We start from the raw sequence: 22,324 nt of genomic DNA on the forward strand, positions 1-22,324 counted from the left end.
TGCCACAAGAAAGAATGTAATATATGGACCTTAACTGTAAGTATTACAATTGTATGCCACAAGAAAGAATGTAAAATATGGACCTTAACTGTAAGTATTAAAATTGTATGCCACAAGAAAGAATGTAATATATGGACCTTAACTGTAAGTAGTACAATTGTATGCCACAAGAAAGAATGTAATATATGGACCTTAACTGTCAGTAGTACAATTGTATGCCACAAGAAAGAATGTAATATATGGACCTTAACTGTAAGTAGTACAATTGTATGCCTCAAGAAAGAATGTAATATATGGACCTTAACTGTAAGTATTACAATTGTATGCCACAAGAAAGAATGTAATATATGGACCTTAACTGTAAGTAGTACAATTGTATGCCACAAGAAAGAATGTAAAATATGGACCTTAACTGTAAGTATTACAATTGTATGCCACAAGAAAGAATGTAATATATGGACCTTAACTGTCAGTAGTACAATTGTATGCCACAAGAAAGAATGTAATATATGGACCTTAACTGTAAGTATTACAATTGTATGCCACAAGAAAGAATGTAATATATGGACCTTAACTGTAAGTATTACAATTGTATGCCACAAGAAATAATGTAATATATGGACCTTAACTGTAAGTAGTACAATTGTATGCCTCAAGAAAGAATGTAATATATGGACCTTAACTGTAAGTATTACAATTGTATGCCACAAGAAAGAATGTAATATATGGACCTTAACTGTAAGTATTAAAATTGTATGCCACAAGAAAGAATGTAATATATGGACCTTAACTGTAAGTAGTACAATTGTATGCCACAAGAAAGAATGTAATATATGGACCTTAACTGTAAGTATTAAAATTGTATGCCACAAGAAAGAATGTAATATATGGACCTTAACTGTAAGTAGTACAATTGTATGCCACAAGAAAGAATGTAATATATGGACCTTAACTGTAAGTATTACAGTTGTATGCCACAAGAAAGAATGTAATATATGGACCTTAACTGTAAGTATTAAAATTGTATGCCACAAGAAAGAATGTAATATATGGACCTTAACTGTAAGTAGTACAGTTGTATGCCTCAAGAAAGAATGTAAAATATGGACCTTAACTGTAAGTAGTACAATTGTATGCCACAAGAAAGAATGTAATATATGGACCTTAACTGTCAGTAGTACAATTGTATGCCTCAAGAAAGAATGTAAAATATGGACCTTAACTGTAAGTATTAAAATTGTATGCCACAAGAAAGAATGTAAAATATGGACCTTAACTGTAAGTATTAAAATTGTATGCCACAAGAAAGAATGTAATATATGGACCTTAACTGTAAGTATTACAATTGTATGCCACAAGAAAGAATGTAATATATGGACCTTAACTGTAAGTATTACAATTGTATGCCACAAGAAAGAATGTAATATATGGACCTTAACTGTAAGTATTACAGTTGTATGCCACAAGAAAGAACATGGATAAATGTAAGAATGTCTGTTATATGTCTCTGAATGAAAATTCATAATCAATTCAGATGTAAAACGTGAAAAATAAAAGGGTAATTCAAAGCTAAGAATGGACCTTATTGCTGTTAATCTTTATGCTTTGCTGAGTTAAATTACTTTTTAATTTCTTTCGAACATACATCATTTTTAGTGCTTCTGATTATCTATCTATCTATCTATCTATCTATCTATCTATATATATATATATATATATATATATATATATATATATATATATATATATATATATATATATATATATATATATATATAAATTAGGATAATTTTCTAAACGTAAGAATCTCCTGTATAGCTCAGTGGAAAGACTGAAGATTTCTAACCCCGATTCCAAAGACTATTTTCAGTTCTGTGACAGAAGTATGGTCTTTTTGAACTAAATTTAAAACTGTTGCTTTCTTTTGTACGGACTGAAATTCAAAACTGGGGCAGTAAACGCAGGGACGGCCAGCTTAAGGAAATCCTTTAATCCGCGGTGAGCAAATCAAACAAAGGACGGCTTCGTATTATCCTTCACGTAGGCACTTTTGATAAAAATAAAAAGGCAGGTTTATCCATTCGTTTAACCCCCACGTTCATTCATCTGAATAAGCAACCAACAATGCATAAAAGGATAATACAGAGTTCAGAAGCAAGCATGTGTTCTGCATGATTACAACCATCAGTTTGACATGTTGAGTAGCACACTAGCACATTTTCATTTGCCAATAATTTGTATAGACATTCGGATTTCATGTCTTCTGTGCTGCAGTCTCTGATGAAAACCTTGCCTGCAACAGAAGACAGTAAATTTCAAAGTATACATGATGTACTATTGCCGTCAATAAAATCGTTGCATTCCATTGTTTTCAATAAATATGTAACACAAATAAAATAATATATTCATCATCTGACATATCCATTACAAATGCAATTCACTGTAATTTAGCCACCACTTTGTTCTTAGCTACGTTATTGGACACAGATAAAAGAGAAGCAATCCCCCGTTTGTGTTGATAATGACAACAATGTATTGGTAATGTAGGTCTTATGCCCTTAATACCAGTTACACAACGAGAGTGCAATGATGTAGAGCGCCAAACTACAAATAGATTTAACACAGTGAAGTGAAAAAGAAAAGACAAAATATAGAAATATATTTCGAACATGAAACAGAACTAGCATTGTATAACTAAATAATTGTGATCTTCTATTTAGGTAGAGAAAAAGAAACAAAATAAAACAATAATTTAGTTCGTGTACATTTTTCTGTTCAATCATAAAAAGATGTGCGATATTATGACATTATTCTTCTATATAGCTAAATTACGAGCGGAACAACGGAGCATTTTGTAGATGGATACGTATATTAATGGTAGTATAAAACTGAACGGAAAAAGCATACTAAAATGTATTGTAATGATATGCCTTGTGTGATTTATTTAAAACATTTGACTACATCATTACATATATTTAGAGTCGTGTTTATATCATTTGGGCTGTTATTCCATCCGCTTCACCAGATTCTAGGGTTTGGATACTTTTGAACAGTGGTTAATCCTGTGCGCGCACGTGTTTGATTGATCATCCGAAACTTTGAGACATATGATTATATTAATTAGTTTTTCTTCTGAAACTTATAATTATGTATTTTCATGCGAATCACATTTTTAAACTTATCTCTACTTTTTTTTCTACTTTATTGTAATCTGTCAGACTTTGAATGAAACTATTAAATCTAAATTTATAGAAAGAATGTGGTGGGCTGCCTTTATAAGAGACCACCTTGTTTAAAACACCAAAAAGGATGTGTTTTTGTATTTTTATTACGTTGAAACAACATACATCGGGCTGGCTTGTGATATTTATCAACAATACGTTGCACGGCTTCCTAATTCCAATGGGATTAAGAATGATTAAAATTATACCGAAATTCAGAAAGCTCACGTTGGAATGAATTACTAAATTTGTTAGTCATTCTTTATTCCATCTGTACCTGTCTGAAGTTTAACAAGTGTACCTTAGCTCCAGTATGTGCATGTTTCCAATGTTGGCAAGTGGAAAAGTAAACTCACATATGACTGGGACGTGTACAGATTCACTCCTAGAGCCAATTACGAAATCTGAACAATATTTAAAGACGCCGTTTGAAGCAATCATATAATCAAATATGCTAGCCCCTTCATTTGCGATACATGTGAAATTTCCCTCTCGATCGTGATGCATTCTACAATTTAGGATATGTATTGAGTATGTTTTACATATATCAATCATTGAGATACCTAATGCATTACAAGAAGAATCTGTCGGCATTCTTTCCTTATCAAACACATCTGGTTCATAAAAAGCAGTTACTCCTAACATGAAAGCAATATAATCATTTTCTAATCAATGGTCGAGACGGTTACCAATTCCAATATTGAGGTTCCCAACCAAATAGATAAAAGAATCAGGATACGAAGTTACTTTTTTGGAGGAACTCTTTCTTCGGATAATGTGACCCCATTCTCATCGATGTCAATCAAATCATATATCAGAGACCTCGGGTTGGATTTCCCAGTTCCCATACCAATGTAAATGACGGATGCAGCATAAATAATAGTAGTCGACACCAAGGTAAAGGTTATCGGAATCATATTTAAAATCAAATTTGATTTGAAAGCAATTATTGTCTATCTACCTATCTATCTTTCTATCTATCTATCTATCTATCTATCTATACATACATATATATATATATATATATATATATATATATATATATATATATATATATATATATATATATATATATATATATATATATATATATATATATATATATGTGTGTGTGTGTGAGAGACGAGAGAGAGAGAGAGAGAGAAACGTGCTCACAAAAAGCAAAGAATCAAAACCTAAAAATCACGCAGCTTGTAAAGTCTCCACTCCAAGAGAAAAATTGTAATATATCAAGACAAAATCTTTCTTATAATCAATGCTTTATCGACATTTATTTATTTCCTTTTCTCGCAACGTCGTGTCTGAAAGACACAGTTAATAAAATTGTTTCCCACGGCTTTAAACTAGAGGTCAGTTGATGGGCAGACTACTGACCAGTTTTAACTAGAGGACAGTTGATGGGCAGACTACAGACCAGTTTTATGGCAGCTATTGAGAATGAAATCATTATTTGGCTACGATGGTATAAAGAATAATTTGATATAAATATTTTGATCAGATTATTAAATTCGACGAGACATTCATATTACGAACTTACTTAGTGTACCTCGTAAACAGTAGTGGAACCTTTGAGTGACAGATTCAGCTATTATTTTAAAACAGTTTCTTTTCACCCATCAAAGCTGGCATGCGGTTTGCATTGGTTGACTTATAAGAGATTCTAAAAGACCTTTAATGACGGAATCATATATTTGTTAATATAATTGCTTCCTTCTGCAGCACTGAAGAGAAGATTTCGTGAGTACGGCTAATGTATTCCACTAGCAAGGGATCTTCAGAAACTTAAATCAGACCGTACTTTTAGTATTCCAATAAATATGATAACGTTGTTGTTGTTGTATTGGGTTGAACGCCATTTTTCATCGCATGATAGGCAATACAAGGCGGTCAGGATATCTGATGGAGGATGAACACGGAGAAAAATCACGGGAAGAAACACCTGCCACGGGAAGCAACTGACAATCTTTCTCACGCACTCATGCTGGCGGAGGCTAAGACTAGAGACCCACGCAGTGAAATGTCTGTGAGCTACCATTCCAATGAGTAACATAGTTTCTATTTTAGGGTTTTTCTTTAGAGGCTAGAGTGCTTACGAAAAATTGTACTTTTGTATTACGGATAAAATAATATACTTGCAAGAATTATGACAACTCTATGAACAATTATCTATCGATATTTGCTTCTTCATTATTTTTTGTTCATAATTGAAATATATTTCCATGTATAGGTTATTTGATCTGAAGTAATGTTTTCGATCTGAAAGGACGTTAAACCTAAACATTTAATGTGAAGTCATGTATGAGGTTTATCTATACATTATTGCCTATGGTAAGAAGAACACTGCTTCTGTCGCTTTATTGAAATATGACGTGTCTAATAGGGCTTGCATATTTCACATATGTCTTATTTACCAGTCTCAGGTTGGACATTGAAAAGAAAGCAATCGTAATTGACAAAGGGTGTAAAATCCAATTTATTAAAATGTCCTGTTAGAGTCATCGAAGGCTGTAGACAAGAGAGCATATATAATAATGAAGTCAGTAATTTCGCAGAACTAGTTGTGCCCGGGCGGTTTTTAAATCAACTCGTTCCTTGTCGGATGGTCACAATGTTTATGTCAATTGAACTTCATCGATTTTTTAGGGAAATTTCGTATCAGTGCAAAACTGATGGATTGTTACTATCGACACTGATGAAGTATCATGGAGTATTGGAAGCTCTCTCCACTTACAAACAAGTTGTAATTAGGAAGCTCAGCCAGGGAATGGCTTGCATGCCATTTGCAAGGCCATGAAATCTTATATCAACAAAGACTTAAACCGTCATTAGAAGTTTCGGTTCTGGGTAAATCCAAGATAAGCCAGCCTTTTGTCTAAGGGATTGTATTTTACGCGTTGAAAACTTCGATTAAATCTGTTCTGACGAATCGTTGCAGGGCTCAGGACCCGTGGCTCTTTAAAGACAAGAAAACGATACCTTTAGTTCTAATTTGAGAATGAATTTTTATCGCATGTCTGAGTTGAATTCTACTCAACTAACTACTAAAATATATTTTTTCGATTAGTTACAGTAAATATTTACAGTTTTGTTTCAATAATGGGAATTTGCACACATATACGATTGTGCAACATGAATGTAAGTAATACTCGCACACCCATGGATGAAGCAATTGTGGTCAACTTTCTGCGACCCTAATTGAACAATACGTGTCTTAACAGGACAAGATGTATAGCAGGGTTTAATATCGTGAATTATGATAGCTGTTAAATTGTTCCGGTAGCCCTCTGAGTCTAAGTAAAATCCTCTCTAATCAGGCATAATTACTGACGAACTGAATGGTAGCCTCTATATGACACGTAGATAAATCATTCGTTTCATCTGTCCGGTATTATTTGCACTAGATCGAATCAAAAATATTTTTTTAAAGTATGCACTTTTGTTGATAATACTGTAAGAAAGATATTTAATTTCAACATATTGGTTAAATAATGATTAATTGCCGATTTCAGTGCGTGCAATATATCACTTAGAGACGGACGCTTTACAGCCATTGAAGATGTACAACTATAGTAGTTCCTGTCTGATATCAAATGTCTGGAAAGTAAAACTAATTCAGCTTATAACCATCCCCAAAACTTACGCCAACATGAATTTTACCAAATGAAATCAAAAGGATTCATATAACTTGCGTACAAACTTCAAAATAATTAACTTTGCTCTCTGCGTATACTTTCACAGTTCATGACAAAGATTATGTTTTGCAAGCTAAATTAATATATCCCTTTTATACTTTCCAGTCTGTGAAACGGTTTTAATTGATATTAATTGAGACTGCTACGGTGTGGCTCGTAACACGATCGAATCGATGTACCGTGTTTGTAATGTAATGGAATACCGTGGGATTGCTTTTCCGGCATATGTTAGCTATACTGATGGGTTTTATAAATATCCATGTTTTGCTATAAGATATTATTGGCCAATAGAGTATGAATAACATTATATGTTATTTACGTATTTCCATCGATATTGTTAAAGGTTCATGTGATGCAGTCATACAATATTCGTATCAATGCAACGTAAATGCCAGTTTAAATTTGTGTAAAACGTAACAATATCTAATCATGTACGTAAATGTTTGGATTACCTTGCTTAAATATGAACAACACCGTAGGCGATATATACCATCACTACAAATATGCATCATTAACTTGGTAATACTCTTGACGTGAGATAACCTTTGTCAACATAATGAAAGAATCACTGGAAAGTATTATATCGAATGTGTACGACAATCGTGAAGATTCGAGCTCTGTAAATCTTACCAAGTTTTGTGTCCCCTCTATACTGAACACAATATTTCTCGTTGACCGAGCAGTTGACTGCAGGAATATCGCCATATTCACATCTGGCATTTGTTATTGACATGCATCTGACACAACGAAGTGCGTCACCTGAAACAAAAGAAAGGCAATTAATTACAAAACCAGTTAACCAAATTAATAACCACTAATTTGATAACAGTTTTATTACTATTTTGCGTTGGATTCGATGTCATTTATCTGAAACAATTTTTTAACGCGACTCACATTATTAGCAAAATGTTATAGCAATATTGGTCACGTCACACCTTCAGTCATCTGAGAAATAAGGTCAAGGTCAGTTTTTCGCCGTTGTTTCCCAATAATGTCCTCAGAACTTTAGATCTTGACAGATTTTTTTAAGGTGACAGTTTATTGATGTAATTTAGACTTTATGATTATTTGGACATAGCTATACTCTAATTGCAGAATCAGAGATTCCTCCCAGACGATAAATTTCGGCAATGTTTTGCTGTTTCAGTCTAAAGTCACGGCAACTTCCTTATTGTTATGATATAAACAAAATAAAAACCCAACCAAAAGAACAACATCGAATCAAATGCAAAAAAGTAATCAGTCAGTTCTCATTGTTGTTGGTGTAAATCAAATAGAAAAAAAATCAAGTTCTTCTGCTTTAATTTTTTCACCTGAGAAAGAATCTTACCTTTGCGTTCAGCAAGCTTTATTTCCCTAAAATGGTCATTAAGGTCCGCAGAGAAAAACAATTAACGATTTGTCATTGAAGTTTAATACTGAAACAAAATATTTGATACACAACTACGTCGGACAGGAACTTAAAATGACCTCGGTTTATTAGGGAAAATATTGCCAATTATGACACATAAAAGAATTTTTTTAATATAATGTGTGTGTGTGTGTGTGTGTGTGTGTGTGCGCGCGCGCGCAGGGATTGTCTGTAAAAATGGCGTAGGCGAAGAGAGTCTTCGAACTTTGTACCCCGAGCCTGACGCACCTCCCATCCCCGAGACCGACATCCCTGGTGATCGCCTGCGCCGCCTTCCCGCTGAATCCATCTATGTGTATGTGCGCGTGTAGATGTTTGTAGAAGCCTTAAGGAGGATCGTTTTATTATATTTCGATATGACATATAAGCCGGGAAAGAACCGAAACTAAGCATAACATCACATTTTCCTTAAATTTCACCTTTTCTTTATTTCATTCGTCGACAGAAAATATCCAAGGGTTCATAATTTCATTTTGCAATATTCCACTTTTTATTTGATTTCGAATATTTTTCAAGCTTGGTCTCACTAAAATGCTAACATTTCACATTAGCAGCATGTAGTTTATCCGTCTGAGTCTTGGATTCAATCACTGTTGACATATATCGTATGCGTAACAGATATCAATACAAGTCTTATGAAATAAAAAAGCCACTTTTTTAATTTCTTCTTCTCGCATTCTTGGAGTAGAACCACGATGATTAGATCGATGCACTGTAGTTTTTCTATGAGATAGAAAAATACACTATATTGTCTGGCCTTGGCATGGGGCCAAACTGAACGTTGTACTTGTTTTGTGAGTTTTTGTTTCTCCCTCTAATCCTTTCTGATTTAAGCTATTTGTTTATCAGTTATATCAGTATTATTGTAAATATGTGCTATTAGGTAAACCGCTTGAAAATTTTAACTATCCTGCCATCCTTGTTTACTAATCCATTTTCTAAAATTTTGAGTTCATTTTTTCTAAAACTGAATTCTTTCCAAAGTTTGTAGTCTCTTACTGAAAAGGCGAATCATTAGTTGCGCAGCATTATTAATGCACTTCATGCACGTTTGCATGCAGGTACCGAAGCGCTGGATAACACTATCGTCACCTTTTAGGTGTGGATTATGTTAGCAACATGACAATAACCAAAATATAAAAAACACAATTCGAATTTTGATACGCAGTCTCGTACCATCGAGGTTAAAGAGATATGGTCTGCTAAAATTTACTTCCAAAGCAAATCAAGGTACAATTCCATTATCTCATACCCATTTGATCACGTCATGACAATTTCTTGTTCAATACTGGACCCAGGAATTAAGCAAATTATTATATAAAACGTGCAGGAATGGAGAGCTTTCTTAGTAAACAGTTCCACAGACTCTATTGCAGTCGTTAATAATGATAAGCGAACACCTCACATTGTATAAGCATTTGATTCATGCATTGTTTTCAGGTAGAGCAATATTTCTCATGACTGGCTTTCGCTGTCACTGAAATGGCTTAAATATTTCTTCTTTTCTGTTTTCTTTGGAGTGGAGTTGGGTAAGATATTCATATTGGCCAGAATCAGGATACTTTAAGATTAGCACACAGTTCTAATAGACAATTTATCGACCTTTAGTATAACAGGGACTAAGTTCTATTCGTAGACCCAAATCATTTGTTAAGAGAAAATAAATATCGATATAATTCAATCAGCTGGCTGTCAGACAGGCTAATAATATTGCAGTATTCAATCATTTTATGTGCATCCATTCTACCGTGACATTGGGGATGCTCGGTACCATATCGAAATGCTTTAGCCATGTCTATATTGCAACGTCTGCAAATGCTTCTGATATTTGGCTTTAAATATTTTGATTGTATTATAGGTTACTGCATTTGTATGGGAAAATATGAACGAGTTTTGGGATGGAATACTGCACGACCTTGGGAGTGCAGTATATCCTTCTGACAAAACAAGTTCATATTTTCCCATACAAATGCAGCAACCTTTTTATTATATGCTCATTTTTTTATTCTATCTATGGTTTAATTATATAAACACAATACACTACAAGAAACAACGAAAATGAATGTATGCCGCGTTCCAAACTAAATACACAAGTGCATATTCATCATTACACAAATCAACATTATTACTGCGCACATAACTCCGCCCAGATAAATTTGAACTTAGTCGCACGCTCGACATAACCTTCGAAAGAAAATAATAATAATAGTAATAATAATAATAATGAGGACTTTGTATGGCGCCTAATTTTTAGAAGCTATAAGCGCTTTACAACATTACACAACACCTATAAAGATAAAAAACATATAATGATATGATTACAAAAACAAACACCATGAAATTAGAAAACATTAAAAATAAAAATGCTGAGAATATTTAAGGTAGGAAACATTATTAGGTCTTTAAGTTTGTTCCTGCAGTCGAAATAAGTGGGTTTCGAGAGCCCTCTTGAATGTGATAACTGTGTCTTTGTGTCTAAGCTCAAAAGGCAATTCATTCCACGTTACTGGGCCCTGGTATGCAAAAGAACCCTGTCCATATGACATTGTTTCCATAGTGGGAATAATGAGTATACGATTGTCAGAAGTGGAGCGTAAGTATCGTGCTGGTGTATACACATGGGTGAGGTCGGATAGGTATGTTGGACTAGAGTCCGACAGTGAAATGTAGCACAGACAACACATTTTGTGTTTGATTCTGGATCGAATGGATTGCCAGTTTAGGGTACAGAGCAGCGAGGAGGTGTGCTCTGATCGTGATACTCTAAGTATGATCCGAGCAGCTGTGTTTTGAACTTGTTTAAGTTTCTGGAGTAGATATTGAGATGAACCACACAGAATTGAGTTACAATAGTCCAGTCTTGAAAGTACTAATGAACACACAAGTGTTTTAGTGGCAACAACTGAAAGATATTTTTTGCGAATCGAGCTGATGCGTCGCAGCTCAATATATGCAGCTTTACCTATGTTCATGACATGTTGGTGCAATGTGTGAGTACTGTCCAGAGTAAAACCTAGGTTTCATACTGATTGTGTGAATTTAATGTTGGTGTTGCTGATATTTATTGTTTGAGGTAAAGAATTTGAATGAGAAAGTCTTTGTGTTGTGATAAGAATGGCCTCAGTTTCATCATCATTCATCTGCAGCTTGTTACATGTCATCCATGATTTCACATCAGAAATGCACCTCTCTACACCTTGGATGGTAGCATCAACTTCAGCTGGGTGGCTAGATTTGTTTATTTGTGTGTCATCAGCGTACAATTGGTGAGACACTGGATGATGATCTATGACACTTGAGAGCGACTGAGTGTACAGAATGAAGAGAACAGGTCCAAAAACAGACCCCTGTGGAACACCACAACATAGATCAACTGGGTTGGAGTGTATTCCATTTGCAGCTACAATTTGTGTCCTGATGACCAAGTAGGACTTGAACCACAGTAAGGCTGTATCATGAATGTCATATACATGCTGGAGACGGTGAAGTAATATATCATGGTATATTGTGTCAAATGCTGCAGACAAATCAAGTAGGGTGAGGACTGTAATCTTTCCGCTATCCAACGCAGACAGAATGTCATTAACTACTTTTAGAAGAGTATTTTCAGTACTGTGGCAAGGGCGATATGCAGATTGTACATTGCTAAAAAGACTGTCTGAATTTAGATGAGATACGAGCTGGGATAGAACAACATTTTCTAAGATTTGTGATATAAATGGGAGATTAGAAACTGGGCGGTAGTTCTTTAAATCGTTATGGTCTAGTGTTGGTTTCTTCAGCAGAGGCTTTACAATGGCAGTTTTGAAAAATGATGGGAATTCCCCGGATGAGAGAGAGGTATTAAAAACATCAGTTAGTGAAGGCAATACTGGATCTAAGCACTCAAACAACTGTGATGTTGGAATTGAATCAAGTTCACATGACTTCGTTGCACTCTTCATCAGGATTGTACGTACGAAATCCATAGAGACAGGTTCAAATGCTGCTAATGGTTGCCGCTCAAATTCTGTATCCCAACTGTATGGTGACGACGAGTCAATTGAAATTGTGGTGTCAAGCTTATCTCTAATAGTTTGTACTTTGTCAGGGAAGAAATTTGCAAACATGTCCGGAAGGTCAACTGGAGAGAAGGTAGTTGGAAGTGGTGTAGATTTGTTCCTTGACATTAGCTTGTTAGTAATCTCGAAGAGCTCTTTGCAGCTGGAACTTTCCATGATCTTAGTAGTGTAGTGGGCTGATTTCGCTGCATGGACTATATTTGTGACATTCTTCTTAGCGGCTTCATAGATTTGCTTATGAATAGTGAGTCTGGTGGAAAGCCAAAGCCTCTCAGCTTTACGGCGGTCTCTTTAAACAGTGCGAAGCTGGTCCCTAACACTGCTATACCATGGAGAACACCTTTGAACTGATACTCTGCACTTGGTAGTTGGTGCATGTTTGTCAAGCAATGAACGCAGGCAGTTAAAATGGCGTGTCTAGTTAAAATTGAAATTTGGAGTCATATTGTGAATGAATGTGCATTGCAACAACTTTTCCATTTGATCTGGAATGAATAGATTTTGGTATTTTTCTCGATTCTAGGAAATTTTGTAATTATGGACTGGATTTGTATGTGACGATTCCACATGAATTACATGAGATTTAATAAGCTAGAGAGAAGCGTGTTGACATCTACAAATGTGTTTCTGTTTCTGTCATTGAATGTTTGAAATCATAATGTGGGAGAAATATGAAGTCTTTCTATTGCAATTATCAAAAAGACGCTATGGAATTTAATGCTTATTTCATTTTGAGTGCAGTAAGGAGGATGCAATTGCACTTGTCATCGAAACTACAGCACAATTTCGAAATGTATAATCCAGATTGAAAACCTATGACGTGGCTCATGTAATTCGGATTTGCAGAATACGTAAATATATTTTGATGAAATTCAGGATGTAAAACTGTAAGTATATTTTATTTTGACATTCTTATCACCAGCTAAAGAAGAGAGTATATGACTTGTCACTTGTATGTTATTTATAAGGACCTTATCTTGCGTCTTTTATATACTGTAGCTTTCCTAAATCCGTAACATTGTATCAACGCGGAATATGACAAAACAGCTGGTATGTGGCAGTCCAAGGAACATCTGTTTTAGTTCACTCAGAAACAAATTTAAACAACCACAACGTAAAGAGCTTCTTACGCGAGTGTACATGATTTGTGTACAAATCAAGAGTGCTTGCGTCTGCGTCCATTGTTTGTTTGCAGTAGAAGGTAGTTTCTTTATGCACGTGAATGCTATATATATATATGTGTATTGTCGCGCGATTTCAGTATCGGGTAATACTGAACGATTCTGACAATGTAAAGTTAACGGGGGGAAAAATGAGCATATAATAATAAATACTTTATTACGCTCCGTCAGACCATAACCATCAATAATTCAATCTACGAATACTGTTTTTGCAATTTTGCTCATTCATATCGTATTCTCTTTGTTTCTCAGCTACACGGTTTTTCTAAAACATATATTACTTTTGTATGTGTTCATACCAAAAACAGAAATCATAGTCAACCAGATGTCATGGTCAAACAGAGGTCATAGTCAAGCAACGGTCATAGTCATACAGTTGTCATATTCAGACGGAGGTCATAAACAAACAGAGGTCATGTTCACAGAGAGGTTATGATTTAGGAAAAATCCAACATATCCATCATTTGTATCATTCTGCTTGAATATGCCAAGACATAGCTGTATTTCGCTGCAATAAAAATACACGATTAGGAGCAGGGGAATGTGTTGACCATTTATAGTTTCCATAGTTAACACTCTACTGAATAAATTTCATCAGCTGTTCACTAACAAACCAGAATCATATGTTGGCATGAAGCATGACGCTAAGCAACCTAAGGTTTTGATGATCATGAAACAATTATTTCAAGGTAAGAGGTTGTGGTTATTCTTTGGCAGCATGTTGTGTTACCTTTGGATGTGTATATCCGAAAGTCCATCTGTTATAACTTCGTTGAGTATTGAAAATAGATCAGTTTCATAGAGAATGTTAAGGGGCTTTGACTTTCAGCGAAAATAGAGTCTAGATCGTCTGCTAATCGTTTACACTGGTTTAACGTAATCCTAAATCTAAACGCTTGAATACGAATCTTGACTCCACTGAAAACGAAACTTCAATCGACCTCAACAACATATCAGAATCCGTGTTAATGCCTCTAAAACGAAATGTATGACAATCAGAGCAAAGCAGCAACTATGTAATAATGTGGATTTACTTCTATAACTCTAAATGGCTTAAACGTGTTTAGTTTAAAAAATCAAAACTTCTTGGTATATACATTGATCAACGTCTCAGATGCAATGCAAATATCGATCACATATTTGCAATGATCGTCAAAAGAATAACTCTTAAAATTACTGTTAAAATTTCTATGTCCCCAGTCACTTAAACATTATTTTTTGCGATATATATGCCCACTGATAGAAGCAACCGTTCCACATCTAGAAACACGTCCAATTATAATCCATCCAGAACTAACATACCCCAGAAAACGGCACCCGAGTAAGCCTGAAACTTCCTACTTCGATTCCCCGAACCTTTTGTTTTCGTGTCTTCAGTGACTACCTATATATAAAGGTATTCCTTACGTTAAGGTAAACCTGATCTATAAATCATTTTACAGATTATCTCTCCAACAGTAATATCACTATACGGGTTCTACCTCTGTTGAACCTTTGGGTCATGACTAGTTATCACAGCTTCTATCACCCATGACTTCGAAAACAAGCTACATATTATGTGCAATCCGCGGTAAGAAAGTAACCAAAATGCATGGACGTTCTTGAGGTTGTATACGGTATGGCAAGTAGCAGTGTTGAAATAATCAGTAATTGCAAAAGCTATGCATAATATGCTGATGTAATTGTAACCGATGAGTCAGTTATAACTCGGTTTAACTTTAATCAATTTAACTAATTTTACGTGCCAGAAAATTCAACTATTTTGTTTAATTATGTATTTTTTTCGGCGTACTTAATTCAATATTAATGCAAGCTGTCAATCTAGACCGAGTCACAACAAAATCGTCTTTTCTAATATCGACAAATACATGAATATTTATAATGATCACACTGACAAAGAATCCGGTTAGCCTAAAATTACTATTTCATGTCTATGTGTGCTTACCATTATAAGGGACCATGTGTAGATATGGATAGTAATTTTGTGAAATAGTGATTGATTTAAAATTGATCGCTGTTTTGTTTTTAGCTGACTACGGGAGGGGTTACTTCCCTGTTTCGCCAAATATTTCTTAACTTAATACGTGGCGTTTCGTTTATTCTCTCAACACAGAACAATGGCAGTGAAAACTAAAGCGTCGAGATATCAAACACAACATCACATTTTATTCCAAATTTCAGAGAAAACTTTCTTTAATAAGTATGAGACTACCGAGCCAAGCTGGTAAAAAATGAAAACAAATTTGATGCTTCAGTAACGGACACGTGGTACGCGTAATCTTTGAATCGTATCTGAAACTGATATGGACTGCACACTTTAGTTTGACACTTAAACATCACATGAACTGCTTAGTATTGTTTGCGTGCAAAAATGTCAAAGAACTAATTCGAAAACCACAGCTTGGACAGACAAATCGCCTTTTATATTAAAGCATTACTGTGGTTTATAATGGCAAAAAATCTGGTTGACTAAACTGTTTATTTTGGTCGATATAAATGGCATTAAACTTCCAAATGAATGTGGCAGTAAACATTTTAATCGCTTTGTAGTTCGAACGCATAATACAGATTTATCAAAGAAGCTAAAAAGATATTATATGGTGTTTTCAGAAACGTAATCGAAACATATTAACAGCTTGATTTACTTGGGAGTGACCTTAGAAAAGGAACAAAATAACTAGGGTAGGTTTATGAAAAAAAGAAGGAATTACATAATATCGGGCAAGAAACACTGAACCAGCTTCTGAGGAGTAACTTACTCGCTACGTCTGATGCGTTTCAAAAAGTGAAAGGTTTGATGGTTTTAAAGCGAATGTTCCATCTATAATGATGAAGGCCACATCAATTAAACCAAAGTTTTGGGGTATTATATAGAAATGGATTCCGAACTCATCAGTCTTAAGTGGATCTACGAATATGATTACAAGGACGCAGAAGAGGAGCGAAGCATGTACCTTAAACAATTTTCAGAAGCTTTTACTAATTATAATAGAGTAAAGCTATTGAAGAAATTTATCAGTGTTCAAGAAATTTGATGTTATTGCATACAAACGTACAAGGTCTGGTCGTACTCAAGTTGGCGTACTATTCAGTGACGGGTAATTTCAGTTACATTTGGTTGATATCAATGACAACGGATGTATTAGATGCAACTGAGTCTGCCTTGGACAATATGAACTCTGTGGCAGAATATGCCGCTACGAATACTGAAAAACACATATACTAGTGTTAAGCAATGGTCTCATGGTGCTCGATCTTATCTTAAATGTGGCATTGGAGTCAAATTCTGTAACCAAATTTGCCGGCAATGTTGATCTGTTCGTGAACATAATCATGCACCTTAAACAAAAACACCTGTGACTGCACAAACATCTAAGATTGCACATGCACTTCTGATTACTTAGATAAATGCAGAAATAAATGAAATAATAGCTAGGATAAAATAATTGCAGTTTTTGATCCTGAAAGAGTACAAAACTAAATATTAAACATATCCCACAACTGCATATAATAAAAACACCAAGTCCCATGCAAAAGCTGACATACTTGAATTATGGAGACGTATACTTGCACTGCATCATCCTGTTCCACCACCAGCTGCCCATGCAGCAACGGTTAAAATGATTCACCCGTGAGCATAATGTATGCATAGCATGAAGTTGTAGAAATGCTCACATACGTGCGATACTAGGCGAGTTTAAACAAAACAATTATCGTACTGAGGATAAACAAAATAGCCATATAAATGAACAAAAGCGTCTGCGACATGGGTAAACACGTATTGCATCTGCTTTTACTATCAAAGCTACTGAGTATGTTCGCATAAACGCACAACAACCACAAGTACCTAAATTTAAATTTCATACGCGTAGTGGGAGTTAGAAAATCACGTTATTCTTTATCAGCTACAAAGAACTGTCCGTGGTCACTGTTAATGAAAACGGATCTGAGAAAAAAGGCCACAACTGAATTTCAGAAAAACATTGTCAAGCTAATGAACAATGCTTTGGTCGTGAAAACCAAAGAGAATCTTCGGAAACGAATTCGAGTTGACGTTGCCAGTCATAGAGAACAAAACAAACGTCTAAGGCTCAAAGCTGACTCAGCGTTTGAGCCTCGGAAGTTCTTTGATCTTCAGATTGTTGCCGTTCGCCTTAAAATATCAAAACTATAGCCGATATAACCAATATGTTAGTTCATCCGTATTGGTTTTGTTGAAGGTGCTCATGTACGAGTTTTACTATGACAAAAAAATCAAACCGTTTTGCCACGATCGGGTCAAGATTCTGTACACCGAGACTGACTCGCTTCTGATGTACATCACAACCAACTGCGTGCACAAATACATGGCACAACCATGTTTTGTAAACGAATTTGATACCAGTGATTATACGAAAGAACATCCGTTATTGTATAACACCAATGAAAAGTTTGTTGGTAAGTTCAAGGATGAGTATTAGTGTAAACCAATCGAAAGGTATGTGGCACCGCGACGTAAAATGTATGCAATATTGGTTGGACCACACACTATGGAAAATGCAAAGACAGCACGCGTAATTGTGCAAAAGGATATCAAACACGAAATGTGCGAGTGAGGCGCGTTTGCGTTTGCCTATGAACGTAAAATTCTTAGCTCTATTTCGAACACAAGTTCCAGTAATAACTGCTCGCCCCATAATAAAGTGCATTTGCCTATTGCACGAGGACGTGATGAGTCTGGACATAGCCTGCCAGTCGTGCAATTGTGCTACACGATTGGATAGAAGAGCTGTGATCTATACCTAATACAAGTACAGGCATATTGTCAATATTTAAACGCAACAAGTTAACAGACGCATAATGTCAGAGAAAAGAATAGAATAAAGTAAACTTTCAGTGGAAAATTGCAATATATCGTCATTCTGCAGGTTATTGATGCATGAATTTTTCAACAAATAATCAATACCTGGTTTGGTTGGGCAGACCCCGCTGTAGGATATTTTGCCTTACAGGTCTTTTGTTGGTCAGAAAGACAGAACTCGTAGTTTGTAGGAATATATTTTGGAATGAATATACTGCACATTGTGTTCAACAAGAAAAGATTTTAAATCTTCTATGTCGTGGACGAAATCTGAAAACTAAAATATACATGTGGATAAATTACACAGTCCTTTCAATACACAGTAACTATACTATTCTTTCATTATCTTTTTACGTGTTTACATTAACTAGTATTGTATTAACAGAACGATTGCAAGAGCATGTACTGTATAATTTACTAGCGTACCAAACCAGCTCCCATGTATGAAGCTGCTTTCATTTAATGTTCGTGCCGATATAACGTCAACAAATTATATGCGACATTATTATATCCTCACTTTATTTTCCATTAACTTTACACAGTCAGAACGGTGCAATATTTTATGACACTGAACTCACGTTCAACTTCATATTCCATTAGGAACTGCCACATACCATTTGCTTTGCCACATTCCGCGTTAACATGTGTAATACAGTGTTTCGATTTAGACTAGCTAGAGACGCCAGACGGGGTCCTTACAAACAACGTGCAATTGACAAGGCATAACATTTCTCCTTTAGCTGATAATAAGAAAGGCAAAATATATATTTACAGTTTTACATCCTGAATTTCCTAAAAATGTACTTTCTGAATTCTGCAAATCCGAATTACATGAGCCATGTCATGGGTTTTCATGCTTGATTACACAATTCGAAAATGTGTTGTAATTTCGACTATATTCCAAGTGCAATTACATCCTCCTTACTTCACGCAAAATGAAAGAAACATTATATTCCATATTGTCTTTTTGATAATTGAAATTGAAAGGCTTCATATTTTCCCCATATTATGATTTCAAATATTCAATGACAGAACAGAAACACAGTTGCAGATGTCAACACGCAAGTAAAATCCGATATACTTCATGTAGAATTGGCACATATAAATCCAGTCCATTCCATAATCACGAAATGTCGTAGAATCGACAAAATACTAAAATATATTCATTCCAGAAAAAAATGGAAACGTTGTTGCAATGCGCATTCATTCACAATATGATTCCAAAATTCAATTTTAAGTAGAACAAATCGCCATTTTCCTTCGAAAGTTATGTCTAGCGCGCGACTAAATTCAAATTTATTTGGGCGGAGTTATGTGCGCATTAATAATGTTGTTGTGTAATGACGCATCTGCGCTTGTGTATTTAGTTTGGAATACATTCAGATACTTTGTTTATTGTAGTGTCTTTTTGTTTATATAATTAAGCTTTATGTAGATTTTAAAAAATGAGCATATAATAAAACGGTTACTGCATTTGTATGGTAAAATATGAACTCGTTTTGTAGGATGGATATACTGCACTCCCAAGGTCGTGCAGTATTTCCATCCTAAAAACTCGTTCATATTTTCTCATACAAATGCAGTAACCTATAAGTATTTATAAATGCCTTGAAACATCCAAGCTGGTACATACATACGTACATACGTACGTACGTACATACATACATACATACATACATATATACAATACATTCATACATATATACATACATACATACATACATACACATATACATACATACATACATACACATACATACATACATACATACATACATACATACATACATACATACATATCCATCATGTTACCAAAATGAATCCATAAAAACGATTTCCAATTTTCCTGCAACATGCATGCAAGAGAATATAAATATACTTTCCGATACAATAATGTTAATTTCGATGCATCTGATTCAGCAAATTTTAAAAATGTATTGTTGTTAGCAGAAGGTTGGAAAAGTTTCAGATGTATCGTTGATAACAGACGGTCCAAAAGCCTCTAATTTTACAAAAAGTGTCCATTATGTGACAATTAGCATGGTAACATCAATGACAAACAGTGCTAATATAAACATAGTAGTACAATATCCCGTGTTATTCATTCCACTCCCAAATATGAATTATTGTGTTATAAATAGCAAATAGAAACACACTCTAGCACAGACTGTCATGACTATCAAAGTCTACCAATAACCAGTATAGCAATGACGCCAATAAACGCCCTCAGTAGTCTGAATCGTGATGGTCGTCAAACAAATGATGAGTACTTTATTAATAACTGTTTAACTTTTTGAACACAATCCCTAAATTACCAAAACATTATAAACACAGAAGTGAAATATAAGTGAAATAACCTAATTGTCCTAATTGACAGGGCATCCCTTCGTGAATTGCGCATGAAGACAATGGTAATTGACGGTGATTATTCCATGTCACCATAAAGGTGTGTACCGTATATACTCGCTTACAAGCCAAGTCTGACTGCAAACTTCACAGACCCAGATCTGTCGTTGGCAGACCTAATTCTATGCATTTTGTAAGGAGCATTGATGATATTCAAGGGAGCACAGAAATGTGTCATCTGCATGCAGGTGTATCAATCACCTGACATGAAGAAAGGAGCTTTATAAACTTTCTTGTTAAGCAGTTTTATTAATACAGAGACGTCCACTTGGTCTGTTTCACTAACTGAATACCTTAATATAGTTTGCCCTTAGAAGTCAAATATTATTTACATATTTTGAGAGGTCTTCCGTTTTCAGATTATGTGAGAATTCGTCCTTTGCACTGTAACAATGTACATCTTTTAGAATAGTGATTAAATAATAGGTGTTTTTTCTTTCTATGTTCATGCAGTAAAAACCTACATAGTCAGGCTGTTCATATATGTTGTCTCATGGAAATGCCATATTAGGACTTTAAAGGAGAATAATTACGCCATTTAAAACCTGGCAAATCTAGTTCAATAATGTGCTTCCGTATGTACACTGATAATGATTGACGTAGAATGAAAGAAAACCAATGTAAATTTTCGCTATATGAAAGTGAATTCGTTTATCACACGAAGTTTAACAGACAAATCGAATCATCATTACTCCTATCTCGGTATTAAGTGTCGTGCCTATTTATCTTTCTAAGGACTATATCAATCCATAAATTCATTTTAGTGTCTGGTCCATCAGATAACAAAGCAAACAATTTTTGCAATTTAAGAAAATCCAAAAGATTATTAAGCTGATGAGGCAATATTGTTTTGACTTTACCGAGAACAAAATATTTATTCGGCGACACAAGTACGACTAACATGCCTGATTAATGTTGTATTCCACTCATGGAACAATTTCTTTTCGTAAAGAGTAGGAACTGTAAATTCGATCCTTGCTCATCCCTATCGATTATGAATATTTTTGTAGCAAATTAGAAGCCTGCAGCTATGATTAAAAAATGTATATGCATCATCTACCCTTGAATTAAATAATGGCTTTATTATATATCGTCTATCCTGAATTTGATATTTGCCTGATTCTATATCATCTAACCTAGACCTCTCCGACGGCCTAAATGGTTAGAGAGTCCACCTAGGAAGCAGCAGGTCGCGGGTTCGAACCCGACAAAGTCATATCAAAGACTACGAAAATGGTACTAGCAGTTGCCTCGATTGGCACTGAACATAAAGATGTTAGTGTAAGGACTGGTTGGCCTGGTGTCAGGATATTGTGACTTGGTTGGACATGATGCTACACGTCTGCAGCATGACGCTCCAGTAATAGACATCACTGTAAACTGGCACAATGCAGACAACGTAGCGATATGACTGGAAAATTGTTAAAGCTATGTTAAAATCCAAATGACATGCGACCTTGAATTAAATATTGGTCTGAGTCTATATCATCTACCCTTGATTAAAACACTAAC

The sequence above is a fragment of the Sinohyriopsis cumingii genome, chromosome 2 (assembly GCF_028554795.1).
Source record: "Sinohyriopsis cumingii isolate HCF-2022 chromosome 2, ASM2855479v2, whole genome shotgun sequence".
Classification (NCBI taxonomy): domain Eukaryota; kingdom Metazoa; phylum Mollusca; class Bivalvia; order Unionida; family Unionidae; genus Sinohyriopsis; species Sinohyriopsis cumingii.